At 41.3% G+C, this 17,704-nt stretch overlaps 1 protein-coding gene across 4 annotated transcripts in view; it reads left to right on the top strand.

The window, feature by feature from the left end:
* Ripor2 (RHO family interacting cell polarization regulator 2) overlaps positions 1-17,704 on the top strand; it is a 213,504-nt gene that overhangs the window by 138,933 nt on the left and 56,867 nt on the right. The window lies entirely within an intron of this gene.

Genomic DNA, 17,704 nt, shown 5'->3' with positions numbered 1-17,704 from the left:
TCTGGAAAGTATTTGGTCCCAGACTCTGTAGAAACTCAATATGATAGAGCATGCCTCAGTCAAGTAGCCTGAACGGCTTCCCTATCCAGAAACTGCAACATCATTTCCGTTCTGCAGAACTGATATGACCCAGCTCAGTACAGCCAGCTTGCTCAAAGTGAGTGTGGTGCTTCTGCAAATCCTGTCAATGTGAGACCTCCATGTCTTCTTATCTGTGACTAAAGTCCTAGAAAACTCCCACATGCTTCTCCTGGAGGACAGGAGCTGTGTGAGGGTCTCCCTAATGGCACTTCCCAACTCTGTTGGTCTGTTCCAAAGACAAGAGCCATGGCCCCAAGCTTTGGGCTTTCTATATTTATACAGATGTCAGCCCATGTAGAATGAAACATTACACAAATATGGAACTCATTAAAGTCAGCTAATTTTACCCCCACTGTGGCTCCTTGTTTTCTTTGAAGTTCTATAGGGTAGATCCGTCTAAAATGCCAAACCAATTCTCCTTCCCTCTCTAAAGAAAATAGACAAATTCCCCTTAACTCATCTTCATCTGCTTCACATCTGGGCATACAACAGGTTTTCATGTATTACCTTTATCTTTGGTCCCCCACTCTTACGCTCCTTGTGCTCTGAAGAGCTTATGAGTGATAAGGGTTAAGAAGTGTTGTAGACAGGAGACATAGCTTAGGTGGGTGACACCTGAAAAGTGACACAGAGTTAGACCCCTGACCCCCACATACACCCACAGGTGCACATGCACACACAGCACAGACATAATTAAATAAATAAAATTGATTATTCAAACATACATATAAGTAGATTTTAGAGGGCAAATCTCTGAGTATCCATCATCTAAGATTTTTTTATATTTGCTCCATAGATCTCTTTGGGTTTTATGACTATGGAAGCCAAACCAGACCTCATGTCATCTCCCTGCTACTCACTTCAATGTACAGCTTGAAGCTACGGATGTTTTCTTGGATAATTCCAATGTCATTGCATACCCAACAAAATAAGTAAACTTTCCTTTCTATTGTCTACTATCTAAACCATATTAAATGTCCCAAGCATCTCAAAAGTGATTCCTTGTTAACTTGTCATCATGATGAAAAGAAGGCACAAGCATTGCAGAGTAAGGTCTGCATCCCCAGAAAGCAGAGCAGTCCTTCAGATGATCTTGTGTGGTCCAGTGAACCATGTGTATGCTCTGATGATGCCATGTGTGTAGCAGAGAACAGCATTTGAAGACAGTATAGGTAGGTAATCAAGCTGCCCATAGGACTTCCAGAAGGCTTAGGAAAAGGCATACAACCCCTCAATTTCCTACCCCATAAAATTGGATGCAGCTCCCAACTAGGTAAATAGGCTAAAGATAATAACCAGACAAACCAACATCTCAATCCTTGAGAGGCTGAGACATGAGGATCACTGCAAGTTCTAAGCCAGCCTGAGCTACATAGCAGGATCCTCTCTGTCGCTGTCTCTCTTTGTCTACGTCTCTGTGTCTTTGGTTTCTGTGTGTGTGTGTGTGTGTGTGTGTGTGTGTGTGTGTGTGTGTGTGTGTGTGTGTTATAAGCATGGAATAAAGGGAAGAAAGAAGCTTATCCTAGCCCAAATGTCAGGCTGGTATGACTGTAGGAGTTCTGTGGGCTCAAGAGGGACAATGTGACAAGGCCTTCTTAGCTCAACTTACAAGCAATAAATGGCTTCTACATGTACACCAGTTAACCTCTAATGTATTCTTTTTTATTTACCTAATTTTATTTTTGCCTATCTGTATGTCTATGTGAGGCTATTGGATCCTGGAGTTACAGACAATTGTGAGCTACCATGTGGGTGCTGAGACTTGAACCCCAGTCCTCTGGAAGAGCAGTCAGTGTTCTTAACTGCTGAGCCATCTCTATAGCCCCAGAAATGTATTCTTTTGTCTGCGGTGCTGGAGTTTTTCCTTGTGTCGTTAGATTCAGGGCTGGGTTTATAAACTGTTCCTCTTTACACTCCACTGTTCTTAAAGCTTAAGAAAGAGATGGGTTTTTGCCTTGCTACTGTTCTACAGCTTTGTAGCCTTTGGACATAATGTAGGATACCAAGAAATCATTGGAAACCCTCAGTGTCCAATGGGAAGGCTCATTATTCTGCGTGTGGATCATCTGTGCTTTTGCACATAGCTGCTTTGCATTCTGATGATAAATAATTTGGCTTTGACAGCCAAGAATAACTGCAGATGTTCTGCACCCGGCCACCTCTTGGTATGCAGCAGCAAGGACCAGCAGAAACCACCCCAATTATAGCAGATTAATGTGCTAAAATTACCACAAAGAGCATTTGTACAAGCCTATGGGAAGCCACTTAACTTTGAACCTGCTGGCACATGACAATGTACACACACACACATAGACATAGAGAGAGAGAGAGCCTTGCTTCAGACTAACTAGCTGGGCATAGAGCTGCATACCTTTTAATCCTAGCTCTTCAGAGGCAGAGGCATGTGGATCTCTGAGTTCAAAACCATCCTGGTTTATGTAGTGAGTTCCTGGACAGCCAGAGCTACATAGTGAGACCCTGGTTTGTTTGTTTTGGGGGGGGGTTGTCGTTGTTGTTGTTGTTTTGTTTAGTTTTTTAAAGGACTAACTCTGAAGCTAGGTTATTCTGCAATTAAGCAGCATGTTAGTATTTTCTTCTTCTTCTTCTTCTTCTTCTTCTTCTTCTTCTTCTTCTTCTTCTTCTTCTTCTTCTTCTCCTCCTCCTTTTCTTTTCTTTTTTTGGTCTGTTATCCTTCATTTAATAGTAATTAACATGACTTCAAATAAACCACCACAGATTTTAGAAGAGCAAGGTAAGATTATCATCCAGATTTATTTCAAAACAGAAAATTATTTAAACACATCAGATATATCTACTTTCTCTTAATGTATGGTGACTGGAAGAGTAAACTAACTCATTCTGTAGTGGAATTTGTGTGGGGCTAAGAGAAATTGAAACACTAAAGCTGGGCGTGGTGGCTCACACCTCTAATCAAGTAACAGAGGCACTTAGGAGACTAAAGGGGGGGTGGGGATTGCCATAAATTTACAGTCAGTCTGGACTACAGAGTGAACTCCCGATTGTCCCTGAGCTAAAAAGAGAAACAGTTGTCTCAAAGAAAGAGAGAATTAAAACGTCAAGTAAACAAGCATTTGTGTGTTTACCAAATTGTAGTATAAACACAAGTGGACATCGTTCGTGTCACACTTTTCACTCCAACACCAACATCCCTTTGTCAGGTACTACTTCTCATGATAATTCCGAGTTTCAATAAGCCTTGATTGGTATAAATTTAGATTTACATAAGCAAATCACTCCAACAATATTGAAACCCATCGGAACACACTGATTTACTGACTCCCAGAAACTACCCGCTGTAATTCAAGAAAATGAAATAGGGTGAGAGAGCTGACTTAGCAGGTAGGAGCGCCTTGCTGCTCTTGTAGACCCCAGGTTAGCTCCCAGCACCCACATCAGGCAGCTCCCAACTGCCTGGAACTCCATCTTCAAGGGATCCGGTGCCTTTTCTGGACTCCAGGGGCACCTGGAGGCTTGCCTCTCCTGGGTGGACCCTCGCTTTCTTTTTTCTTTTTTTTTTTCTTTTTTTTTTTTTCCTTTTTCTTTCTTTTTTTAAAATGTATTCTTCCCCCATACACTACATCCCAAACACAGTTCTGCCCCCACCCTACTCCTCAAGCCCCCACTTTCTTGAGAGTAGAAAAATAAAGAGAAATCCTGAGGCCAAAGCCAAGAAAGGAATCCAGGCTTTAAACTCCTTCTCTGGATGCTCTTCAGCTCCCCCCACCCCTTCCATCCCCTCCTAGGTACTGAGCAAGTAGTGCATTGCAGAGCTACCCCCTCAGCCCTCTAGGCCCATTTTTAAGCCCCTCTCCTATTACTGTCGAATCTATAATAAGATGGCTGAATGCTAAGCATTGAGATGCTGATTTTGAAGTGTTGTCATAACAACAGGAATAAAATGATGAATTAACCCCTGTTTGAAAGGAACGGCTTTAGTTTTAAGATCATGGCAGTTCTTCCTGTTGCTAGAGTCAATTCTTGCAGACTAGCTCAGTGGAAGGCCGCTATCAATCACTGTTACCTACCGTGTCTGCAGTTTTAACTGTATTTACATCACAGAATTACCAGTCTATCCTCTGTCAATTCAGTTTACTCAAGGTGTGTTAACATGGCCATACACAGCTGATGGCTTCTGGGTAAGGGGGAGTTTTGGAGTTGAAGGGTGAGAGAGGAACAGTTATTGGTAAGTTGTCCATGCTCTAGTGACCGGCCCACATACATCCACGGATGAGCAGCACTAATGGGACTCAATGGGGGAAAACAGGAGGGGAAGGAAGAGGAGGAGGGAGTTGGAGGAAGGTTCAACAATGAAGAGCACTTAACTGTTCAGTTTTGAGGACCAGAATGTAGATCCCAGCACCCAGCATTCACAAATGCCTGTAACACTAGCACCAAGGGACCTGATGTCCTCTTCTGATCTTCATGGGTACCTGCTAATATGTGCTTACACACACACACACACACACACACACACACACACACACACACACACGCACGCACGCACGCACGCACGCACGCACACACACACACAAATAAAATGATAAATCTTCAAAACAAAAGCATAATTAGGTTGTGAGGGTATCCATTGTGGCATGACTGGGGTAATCGGGGAGGGGAGTAGTTTATGATCTAAATATGTTTGTATACATATATGAAATTCTCAAAGAACAAATAAATGGCATAACATAAAAAATAAGAGAACATGAAAAAAATGTGGCCACAGAGAACTTAATGAGCCCTATGAAAAAAATCTATCATTTTGATTCTATGCACCTTCTCTAAAAGGAATTTACTCAAGATAATTTCCTGTCCATTTGCTTCATCAAATGCAGCATATATCTCTATGTACGAGACCCAGACTAGCTTTCTCCTTGACTCTTCTGCCTATTAATGGATGCCAGTCTTTGTCAAGTCCATAATATGTTATTACACTTCTCAACACACTGTTGGGCATGTTCTCCTAGAACCCAACAGCTGTTTCTGCTTAAGATTTCCAAGATGGAGCTCAGTTCTGGTGAGGACCATAAAACATAAGCACTTGTAAAGAAAAAAAAAAAAAATGGTAATTGTAGTAAGTCAAATACAGTGGAAGAGGATATATCGGTATCATTTTGAGGTTGCTATAATAAAATTGCATCTGAAGGCCCTCAAATAATCAGGCTGCATGAAGATACACTGGGAGGAGCTGATTTTCGTCTACACTAGAGTGTTGTTTTTCAATCTGATGATCAAAAAAATAAGGCTTCATGGTGGGTGTGTTTTTCTCTCAGCAGGATCAGCCAAGCTGTCTCCAAAACTGTGTTCCCAAGACACGTTCCCTTTTTCATACCCACAGGATTAAAAAAAAAAAAATAGACAAAATGACTTATTATTACAAACAGTCTGAGTCTCATTTAAGTGCAAAATGCTCTTGCCTTCTAACCTGCTTTGATGTGTAGTATGCTCTCGGTGAAGTCCTGTGAGTTCTAGGCTTTTGAAATGAGTGATGACAACATTAGTCAAAATCAACCCAACCCCTCTAGAGATTTAAGCGGGTTTTGTGTCCTGAATCATTTCTCTTCTAATTATTGTGAAGCCAGCTGCTACTCCCTGCATTTATTTAATCCACCAGAACGGAAGAAGGAGCAGAATTTTCATTTTCCCCAGGGCTGAAGCACACTGTCAATTATCTAGCAGTCCCTACAATTGACTAGCTCAATGAATAGATGGGCTGTTAACATGTCTGCTTCACTCTTCACATGACTCAGGCAGATACTTAAAATAGCTTCCACATACTGCACTGTGCTGTCACCTTTGGGGAGGGGATTTAGGAGAGAGAAAGGGGACTGCATTTCCTTGGCTGTGAAATGCTCCACTTGATGGGTGAAACTCACATGTTTCTCCAAACTGCAACTCTAGGTAAATGGAAAAGACCATTGCCCACACTGGGCTGGGCACTTTTTCCTTGAAGTAACCTTCGTAACTAAAAAAAAAAGTAGGCTTTATAGAGCTAAAAAAGAGTGAAAATAGCCCATCTGGTTCCAAAGCCAAGGTTTGTGTGTGTGTGTGTGTGTGTGTGTGTGTGTGTGTGTGTGTGTGTGTGTATGTGTGTGTGTGTGTGTGTGTTTGGTCTTGCCCTGTACTGAGTATCAAGGTTTTTTGTTTGTTTGTTTGTTTGTTTGTTTGTGGGGTTTTTTGTGTTTGTTTATTTAGTCTTGCCCTGTGATGAGTATCAAAGATACCTCAAAATACAGGTGGTAATGACTCAAAAGGGGTGGGGCTTGATTAAAGACATAAGATGTTTAAGAAAGATAATTATGATACAAGGGAGTTCCTAAAGATGCTAGTTTCTGGCTGGGCTGCTCAGAAAACTTTTCAAGAAACAGCTGAGGCAACCATGGTGGTGTCTGTAATTCCTGCATTTGGGACCAAAAGCAGAAGGACTGCAATTTCAAGACCAGCCTGGGTTACATACTGACAGCCTTTTTCTAAAAAAAAAAGACGTATGAGACAGAGAAGAGGGAGGGAGGGGGAAGGAGGGAGGGAAGGAGTAAGGGAGAATGGAAGGAAGGAAGGAAAGTAGGGAGGAAGGAAGGAAAAGAAAGAGACATAAACAAAAAGTTGGCTCTGAAAATGATAGTAGTAGATTATAACCCATTGAAAATAAGACTCTATTAGTCCATATTAACAATTAACTGATTAATGAATACAAGGAGTATTCTTACATACCAAGGAATGATGGAATTCAAAGAGTGCCATTATGCCACCATCATAGTTATAATTTGCTGGGGCAAGAATCAGCATGGATGCTAAAACTCATCAAAGTACCTCCCTACCAAGTTCTTACCAAACACAATGGCAAAAACCACTGGTAAGCAAGCAAATAAGCAAACTGGCCAACAAAACTTGGCCAAACTATCAAAGCCAATACTTCCACTAATGGGATCAATGACCCTTTGTGCCTCTGCTACACTCTTGGGGTATATTATGTTGGGTGTGGAAATACTAGACAATCCCAGAGTAGGAATATCCTGTAAAACAGCTGGTCTGAGTCTATTCAAAGGTTCGTATCACAAAGCACAGCTGAAGAACTGTCCCCAGATTGAGAGAAACTCATAACAAGAGAAACTCTGTATGATTCCAGATTCCAGGGGAGACAGTATACAGACTATTAATGGGACAACTGGTGGAACTTAGGTAACACTTACAGATTAGATAATACCATAGAGTTGATATCAAACTGCCTGGTATTAATCACCGGGTTGTGGTTACTTAGGTGGGTAATCATGCCCTTAGACAATATGAATGAAAGTACTGAATGTTGAATTTGCAACATACTACAAACAGGCCAGTGAAGAAGTAGAAATTTGCATGTGAAACTATGTATATACAAATTATTGTGGAAAAAATAAAATTGTGTGTGTATTATGGAGGGAAATGACAGAGAAAAATGTGCAGATATTGCAAATGGTGAATCGGGGGGAAGATAGATAAGATCTTCTTGTACCTTTCTTGCATTTTTTATTTGTGAGAATAACACAATTTCAAAATCAATTTTTTTTAAGTTGACTTTTATGATTGGCAGGATAGCTCAGAGATCACAATCCCATGCTGTTCTTCCAGAGGACCTTTTGGTTCCCAGCACCCCTGTCAGGTAGTTCACAACCAGTTTTAACTGTAGCTCCAAGCGATTCGACACCCTCTGCCGGCCCCTGAGGGTACCTGAACACATATGGCATTCATACATAGAGACGTGTATACAGACACATATATAAAAACATCTTTAAAAATGACTTTTGAACTAGATTCCTAAGCTACCTTCATTCTTAGTTCTCTGTGGCTGTTGTTGACTGTGACAGACTATCTGAAAGTTGCTATTTTCCCAGGGAGCTAGTTCTAGCAGGTTTCATCTAGTCTGTTATACTCTCTCTCCTGGAGGGAGCTTTTAAAACATTGTGTTTGTTTTATTTTGTTTTTGTAATGAAATGGCCTGGCTGTTCCTGTATCATTTACTACCCTTTCTTTTGGAAGGATTCGTTATTTTAAATTATTACTAAAAACTAGTTTTTAATCAAGCACCTATTCATACCAGGCCTTGTTTGTATTATCTCATTGCCACCTCACAAAAAATCTTCTGAATTGTGTGTCTTGTACAAATAGGTGACAGGAATACAGAGAAGCTGAGTAACCAGGTATAAATTAGGACAGTAAACTGTAGAAATAACTTGATCTCCGATTCCTCCTGCCTGAGTCCACCTTTGTATCAGCATTGGCCTGATGCTCCCCTGGGAACATGGAGAAAAAGCACCTAAAATCTTCCTTATGTTGTTTATTATTTCCAAAATTGATTCCTACTTGCTTTGTGTAGAGTCATAATATCTCTTCCAATGAAATTATTTTTAAAGCACACCCCAGTCATAGACAATATCCTGCCAATGTAATAAGTACAGTATAATCACTAATTTTTTGTTCATTGTATCTTAAGGGACAAGAAAGATGTGGCTCAATGGTTTGGAGCATTTGTTGTTCTTGTAGAGGACCTGGTAGCTTACAACACCTATAACTCCAGTCCCAGAAAACCCAATATCCCCTTCAGGCCTCTGTAGGCACATCACACATTCAAGAAAAACACTCATACGTATAAGATAAGACCGATCTTAAAATAATAATGAAAGTCATCTGTATCTATTTCTAGAGAGTCTAAATATTAGTTTCTTTTCACTTTGGTTTTGTCAAGTTGGCTGAGAGCAAATCTTCATTATAGTATTTTTTGTATTTCTTGGGCATTTTAATTCCTCATTTTCTATTTTGAGGTGTGTGAGTGTGTGTGTGTGTGTGTATGTGTGTGTGTGTAGATATCATGCATGTGGAAGCCAGAGGTCAACCTCTGCTGCTACTCCTAAGGAGCTGTCCACCTCAAGTTTTGAAAGTTTCTCACTGGCCTGGAGTTTATCAATTCAGCTGGGTAGACTGGAGAGTGAGCCTCAAGAATCCACCTGTTTCTGTCTCCCCAGTGTCGTGAATATAAATGTACACCACCATGGCTGGTTTGTGAATAAAACTCATGTCCTCATGCTTACACCTCAAGCACTACCCACTGTGTTACCTCTCTGCCCTCCTATCTGTAGGGATGACTAATGGTTTAGAAAAAGACCCCAGTAGTCTTGTGGTTTATTTCCAGATTGGAGGATGTTTCATTGTCCATTGAGATTCATAATATTTGCATTAAAATGGAGAGACTATGGGCTAACAAGATGGTTCAGCTGGACACGGCTTCAAAGCTTGATGACCTGAGTTTGATTCCTGAGGCCCACATGGTGGAAGGAGAGAACCTACTCCCATAAGTTGTCTTCTGACCTTCCCACATATGTGTCATAGAAAATGCATACATAGGAGCGTGCGCACACACACACACACACACACACACATACACACACACACACACATAAATGAATGTGAAAAAATAGAATAAAATGGAGAATTCCTTTATCTGTTTTAAAAACAGAATCTGTAGCTACTCAGATGTGGCACTTGCTTAAGTGGCCTTTGAATCTTGCCTTGGTCCTTCCATATGCTTGAGGTTATTGAAAGTCATTTATTTTCCATCCATTTGTATCACTTAATTGGAATTTGTCATTTTCTTGACAGGGCTGACATCTGAGAAGCAAATACTGGCACTGCTTTGATTTATTTTAGGGCATCAATACTTTTAAAAAGTAGGCAATCAGACCTGGAGAGATACCTGCTCTTCCAGATGACTCAGGTTCAATTCCCAGAATCCACATGGCATTTCACAACCATCTGCAACTTCAATTCCAGGGGTTCGGGAGCCCCCTTCTGTTCTCTGAGGCACTTCAAGGACATGCTGCACAAACACATTCAGGCAAAACACCAAAACATAATAAAAATAAATCTAAAAAAAAGTAAGCAATGACTTAAGTGCATCTCCTTTTTAAAAAGATTAGGCATGTCTATAATGGGTGCCTTGTAGGTATATAATAAGTAGAGTCTATTCTTAGGATTCATCTCAAATAATCATTTAACGCAGCAGACTATTTACATCTGGTCCACATGCTTACTGAGACACCTGAATTATACTTCTACTCTTGACCGAGATGTGGGGAAGCATAAACAGAAGCATTCTGCTAGGGAAGGAGGGACCCGTCAGGCATGAAGAAATGACTCAGAGCTCAGTGGGCCCAGTGTGCTGTCTGTGACTTGGCCTTACTAGAAAAAGGATTAAATTACTAGGTGCTCAGGTCGGGGAGGGAGGCATCTCGCCTCAGTGTTTCCTTTCCTTGTCCTGATTTCTTAGGTCTTGCTCTTGTAGAAGGAATATGTCTTGTTTCCTGGAAGTTGGTGGTGATTTTTAAATCAGCTTTGTTGGTCTGAAATTCCCCAGCCATAATATTTACTCATCTTGTGTTTCCAATGTGAGTCTTTGTAAATGTTCATCACCCCATATTTTAAAATGTTTATTTACTTAGTTATTTATATTTATCTTTCTTTACATTTCATTATGGTGTAGGGTGTGGAACTTGAGGCATTGCACATTCTAGCCAAGGGCTCCATGACACAAGGGCTCCAAGCACATCACAATAGAGTTCTAGCTCCTATTACACCCCAGAAGTTCTCTGGGCTTCCTAGCATGCTTCTAGCCCTAGCCTCCAGGAAGCAGTTGAACTTGTCATGCAATTATTTACCACTGTTAACATGTCAGCTGTGTTGTCTCTGAGGGCTGGTCTCAGTCTGATTTGTGGCACTAACCTAGCTCAGAACTTTGGTTTTTTAGTGGGCCTTTGCCCCATGAGCCATGCTTTAGCAGGATGTCCCTCCTCATCTCACTCAGACAACATAGATGTATGTTTTCTGTCACCAGCAGGGATGTTTCATAGTTACCTGTTTATGATTCTGGACTACTTGCTTACACAAGAAAAGGAAAACCCTGTAAGGGTCAAGGTGATCATATTTAGACTTGCCACTTTTACATCTTACAGCTGAAGTACACACAGAAGTGATGGACTCCTACTTCCCGTGGAAAATCTCCCCTCTTACCCTTGCAAGGCTTGCCTTTGCCTTTAATCAAAACCTCCCCATCTTAAAGTAAAGTACAGAAATATATGTAATGCAGTCTGGGTGGAATTCATTTTACTGACCAAAGGAGAACATGGAACGTAGGGGTAAACCTGTGTATCGTTTTAAGATGTTATGAAGCAAAAGTTAACTTATGAAACCTGGCCACCAAAGAGCTTAAATAAATAAATAAATAGATAAATAAATAAATAAATAAAGCTTGCTAGGAAAAACAACATGCAAAAGTCAGTATGCAACCTGCACCACGGATGTACTCTGCAGGGAAAGGGGAGGGTTGAAAAGTAAATAAATTCCACCATGGTCCTGTGGGTGGTGTAAATAGCATGGTTTGCTTCCCTGCCTTGTTCCTGATCATCTCTATTTTCCTGATGTTGGGAACCGTTTTTATGCCTATGAAACTTAAAAAAACAAAACTAACAATTCCTGTTTTCCTTCATGAATAGCATTCAGTGTTGTTACATCAGCAAAGCCTTCCTGCTGGCTGCCTGGGTAGTTTCATACTTTCCTTCATTACTCAAAGCCTCCAAGCACTTCTGCTTTGAACTCTGCAGTGTGAAGACCCATGCCTAGCAGGTGTGAGCAAGTCTGCTGCAGATCTGCCCCTTGTCATACCTAACCCTGTTAGTGCTGGAGGAGCTGTTGACATTTGAAGTGAGGAATATGTAAACACAAGCTAACCCAACCACAGCATGTTTTGTAAGTTGGAATGCCAGCTAATAAAAGCATAATACAAAGTAGAACTGTCACCCAGACTCATTCCCAGCCATCTTCCCATCACATCTATGAATTCTGGTGGCATTAATGAGCTATGTCCTTTGTAGTCAGTCTCCAAGCAGCCAGCCTTCCAACTGTGATTTGCAGTGCTCTTCTTACTGTCCTTTCTGGAACAATCACAGTGTGAGACTTGGTACAGTGAGTGGGAAGGAACCAGTCCCTTAATCTTTTTCTCTCGGCCCCCACTTTCCATCCACCTCCCCACTCTGGGCTCTTGTCTCAAACCTGCCTTCTGATTCAGCAAAATCTCATCATTCTAATTTCAAAAGATCCTGGTGTGTGTGTGTGTGTGTGTGTGTGTGTGTGTGTGTGTGTGTGTGTGTGTATTGGTACCAAAAAAGAGCTCCAGGTACCCTGGAGCTGTGTTACATACAGGTGGATGTAAGTCATCTAGTCTGAGTGCTGGAAACCAAACTAAGTTCCTCTAGAAGAGAAGCAATTGCCCTTAACTACTAAACCATCTCTCCACACATACAACCCCCCTTTCTGGGTTTTAATGCATAAAGATGAATATTGATTCAGCTGTAATTTTCAAAAAAAAGTCTTTTAGTTTTTTTATTTTTTTATATATATGAATATTTTTTCCATGCATGTATGTATGTGCACCACAGGCATACATATGTGTGTACCACAGGCATACAAAGGGACCAGAAGAGGGAATCAGATCCCTGATATTGGAGTTATGGTTGTGAGCTACCATGTGGGTGCTCTTCCTCTGGAAGAGTAACCAGTGTTCTTAACAGCTGAGGCATCTTTCCAGCCCAAAGAAGTTTTTGCAAAGCTCCAGCAGTCCTGAATATGAGTAACAACATCCAAAAATGAGTCTGTAGTTTTTTATGCTTACTGGAAATGCTTTTGATGAAGCATAGCAGTGTAGATCTGGTGTAATCTATGACAGTTTTGAATGAAAGTCAGGAAGTTGTTATATATATCTAAACATTCAGAATAAGTACATGATGGGGAATTGTGACTTGCTCGAATCCAGTCAAAATATATGAACTCTACTACTACAGTGTTTCTTAGAAATCATACTTCTTCTCTGCAAGATTTATAAATAAAAAACAAAATTGTCACCTAACAGCTATCTTACATGATTTCTGATATAAACTGTCTTCTCTCCACTCCCAACTCCAAGGGTCTAGAATCTCAAGAAAGGGAATTTTGCTTCCATAAATAATACATGTATTAATCTCTATAAGACCAACATGCAGAAAATACTACAATGTTGCTGACTACCACTCAATCCCACCTGTCCATAGACAACTGTCTATGCTTCCTTTTCCATCCACGGGCATAGTTCTTATCATTCCTAATATACTATTGCCCAGCATGTCCTAGAGTTCTTTCTTTAAAAAATCACATGACAGCTTAAGTATTATTATTGGATCTTTGAGACAGAATCTTGCTATACATCCCAAGACAGGCCTTGAATTCACTCATCCTGTTTCAGCATGCTAAGGGCTGGGATGACATGCATGCTGGACTCTGATTATCATTGTTTTCACCATGATAGAGTTTTCTACCTTAGTGGTTGTGCCACAGTGCATTAACCACTTCTATAATGATTTGTGTGCACACATGGTGCTGGGCATTGAGCCCAGGGTCTTGTGAATGATGGGCAAACATTCTACCAAGCCTAGTAACATGGATAGTTTTTCTCATTGTTACAATCTTCCAAAACAGTGCCACCAACTGGAGACAAAGTTTCAAACACATTTGTCTTTAAAGAACATTTCACATTCAAATTGAATGGAGTGTTAAAAATGCAAGATCATTTCCAGGTACTGAAGGCTGTAGGAGCTGGAAGAACCATGGCAAAGAACTGTCACTTAGCTAGGCATGGTGGTATACATCTGTATCCCAGCACTGAGAGATAGGTGCAGAAGGGGTAGGAGTTCTTAGTCAGCCTCCACTACATAGCAAATTTGAGGACCTCTCTCAAAAACAGAAAAAAGATTTATCCCCCTTCCTTCTGAGTCTGGAGACCTGCAGAGTTGGGGGAAGGTGTTTTGTACAATCCCCACTGGTCAGTTGTGTCCCACACTGAAAACCCACTACTTCAACTCTGTAAGATTTGCTGTGTGTGTGTGTGTGTGTGTGTGTGTGTGTGTGTGTGTGTGTGTGTCTGTGTGTCTGTCACAGGGGAACTGATGGAAGCATAGAGATTTCAACATAAACCACGTCTCAAATTCTTCTTGGTAGATAATGATCATTGCTAGGATGGATGAGATGAGTTGAAGTTAAATTCCTCCCTCACCCAGCCATACTCCTAACAGTCACCTATTCCCCACAGGATGCTAGTAAAAGTTTCCGAGTAATGTTTCATCTTCTAGCACATGGATATCCTAAAATCCTGCACAAACTCCTGCTTCTCAATGCTTTTGTGCCCATGAAAGAGAGGAAAAACAAGCAGACTGCAATCTGGGACACAGGTTCTGTAATGGAGCATTTCATTCACCTACTATGACACCAGAATTTTGCAGACAGGGGCTCAAGGCTGAATAACAAGCCAGGCATGGTGGACAATAATCTCAGCATTCAGTGGACTGAGGCCAGGCCTGGTACATAGTGAATTCCAGGCCAGCTTGAGTTATATAACAATACCCAGCCTAAACATAAATAAATGAATATAAAATAAAAAAGAAAGAATAAAATCTAAGAAAACATTAGGATTTGTTCAATTGTAGGTTTTACATTTTCCCCAACATGACAGTTTCCTTTGCTCTCTTCTGCTCCGTTTTGTTTCAAGTCTATAATAAGTGCAAATGATTTATGTAATGGAACTTCTAAAGCAGCATCTTCCCAACTCGCTCAACATCACCTGAGGGGCCTTTTGAACAGCTGTATAAACAGGTCATTGCCTGTGTTAATTATCCTAGAATGCCTGAGGCTTGGAGCCAGACCACTGTAGCTTAATCTACTGTTCTAAAGAATAAGAGAGAGACAAAAATCTTTGGGGTTTAAAAAATTCTAACTTTATCACCCTTCTGTGCTAGTGAACAGGGGCAAAGGTGGCAAGCTCATCACGAGTTTAAGACCAACCTTCTCTATGCAGCAAGTTCCAGGCCAGCCAGTACTGGTGAGACCCTGCCTAAGGCTAAGGCAGGAGAATTTCTATGAGTTCAAAGTCAGCCTGAGCAGCTTAGTAAGTTCCAAGACAAGTTAGGCTACATAGTGAGACTCCTTCTCAAAACACTCACACCAAAAGGAAACAACAAAATATATACACATAACTTCTAGGAAGCGTGAAAGTCAAATATTTTAAACAGCTTTAAAGTTTCTTGTTTGTCAGCTGGACAAAACAGCCCTACAGACTACAGCTAGGATATCTGAATCTTCTTCGAATCCCCCAAGACAGCGCCCCTTACCAGCAGGAAGTAGTTTGGAAAGAACGACGCCCAAATTCCCAAATATTGTGTATAAATGTTTGTTTTCATTTAATTGGACTTTTGTTATATAAAATTAAATAAAAAAAAGTTTCTTGTTTGTGTTTAATCAAATGGCTATGCTTCATTAGACCTGTTGAACAATTTACAAAATGAAGCACAATAATAAGATTCGTCCGTCAAGTTGTGACTGCAGAGAAGCCTCAGCTGTTAGGACCACTGGCTGCTTTTCCAGAAGGCCTGAGTTCAATTCCCAGCACCCCACTTGGGAATCTCACAACCATCTATAACTCCAGTTACAGATGCCATCTTCTGGCCTCAGCTAACACTTTGAACTTGTGGTGCACAGACATGTTTGCAGGCAAAAGAACTATACACATAAAATAATAACATGAAATGTAAAAGATTTGTCAAATTGAGACTTAATGAGATGAGATTCAATACAGGAGTGGGAGTGTAGCTCAGTGATAGAGCTCCTGAGTAGTATGTGGGAGGCCCTGGGTTCAATCCCTAGCACCAAGGGAAAGCAAACAAAAACAAATGGAGTGAAGAAAGTCACAAGCCATAATGCCTTCTTGATGACTTTTAGAAGTTTGCAGATGACATCATGCTGTGTGGGCCAGCTCTGTGAGCCTAAGGACCATGTCTTCAGTGAAATGTAGACAGAAACCTAAGGGCCAGAGAGAGCAATTGTGGGAGCTTATTGAGGAATTCAAGAAACTGGTGTCTCTGAGGAGTAATGAGGGACAGCTTCGTCATGCCTAGTCACTGCGCATAGCCCATTATCTTTACGGATTTCTATCTGATTACATTTATAGTATCCCTTCTGTCTTTGGTAGCGATGAGGTTTTTGACCCATTCCAAGAAAAAGTCAGCGTACTATTCATCCCCAGACTGAACTTCCAGTGAGTGAGTACCTTGTCCCCAGCAATAAGGCACATTTTCCCCAGAGGGGTAGGGATTTAAAGCCCTGTGGCCCTGTGGAAGGGGTCTGCTCTCTGAGGGCTTAGCTTTTCTTTCTTTCTCCTATGTCCCTTAAAGAACAATGAGTGATACTAATTGGTGTGTCTGCCTTGGGAGGTTTCAATGTGGACACTCACCTATTCCTGCTGGCTCAGCCCCTGCCTGGGCTGGCATCACCTGCTCAGACAATGGTACATGCTTTGGTTGACTGTGGGTAGGGTTACCTCACAGTTCTAGGACAGTCCCTTGGGGAACTAACCTAGGGCCTCTGTCCAGCTGAAGTTGTGTTTTGACACTGCACCTTGGTCTGTCACAGAGAATGTTCACAAAGCCAAACAAACAACCCAAGAAAGCTTCAAAAAGGATCGAGGCCTCCTACCTCTCTTGCCTTCTTATCTAACCCAGATTATCACTTCCTTTGTGAGCACTCCTTCTACCCTTTCTTATTTGCCCAGCCAACTTAGTGACACAGTCTCATATATCAAAATAAGAAGAGAAAGGGGGAGTGAGTTTAAATAAGTTCATCTTTAAAGAAACTTTGTATTTTCAGTCTTACACATAAAATCTCATCTGTAGCCTAACCATGTTTTGAATTCCAGGTTGTTGGACTTATCTGAAATCTTGATGGTGGCTCGTTTATGCAGTGCTGTTGTTACAATTGAATGGACTGAACCATCACAAATGTTCTTGTCTTTAGTAACCCGTGGTTGATCCTAAGAAAGAAGGGGGGTGAGAGGAAGGAGAAGGAACGGAAGAAAAAGAAGAGAAAGAGAGGAAAAGAAGGAAGGGAGGGAGGGAGGGAGAGAGGAAGGGAGGGAGAAAAGGAAGGAAGGAAGGCAGGAAGGAAGAGTGGGCACTCCTAAAGAAATGTGTGCCAGTTGGGAAGATGGGGAATGAATGGCTCGGTGAATAAGTGTGCAGGCTTGAGGATAAAGTGCCAGTTGTCAGAACCCACATAAATTCTGGGAAGGCATAGCAGCTGGTCTATATTTCCAACACTGTGGAGTTGAAAACAGGGGATCCCTGGAGCAAGCTAGCTAAGTCAACTAGCCATATTGTCTGTTTCTGCGTTTGGTTGAGAGACTGACACAATGAGTCAGATGAACACTATCTGAGACGATTCCTATGGTCCCCTTAAGTGTCCACATGTGTATGCACACATGCCCATACACATGCAAACACACATAGACACATGTGTGTCATATACACATATCCCCCCAAAGGAAACCTAAGTGACAGGAACGTTGTGTGATCATATTTATTTTGATGTAAGTGGATGAGTATCTTTTTAGCAAAGTCTCAGAAGCAGCCCATGGCCCTCATGACCAGGACCTCATGAGTCATTTCACCTTGTCACACCTCTGGATGTCGACAAGCTCAGTGTCTCTCTATGAACCTGCCTGACA

The sequence above is a fragment of the Phodopus roborovskii genome, unplaced genomic scaffold, assembly GCF_943737965.1.
Source record: "Phodopus roborovskii unplaced genomic scaffold, PHOROB, whole genome shotgun sequence".
In the NCBI taxonomy this organism is placed as follows: domain Eukaryota; kingdom Metazoa; phylum Chordata; class Mammalia; order Rodentia; family Cricetidae; genus Phodopus; species Phodopus roborovskii.
This window is presented reverse-complemented; position numbering and strand designations above follow the sequence as displayed.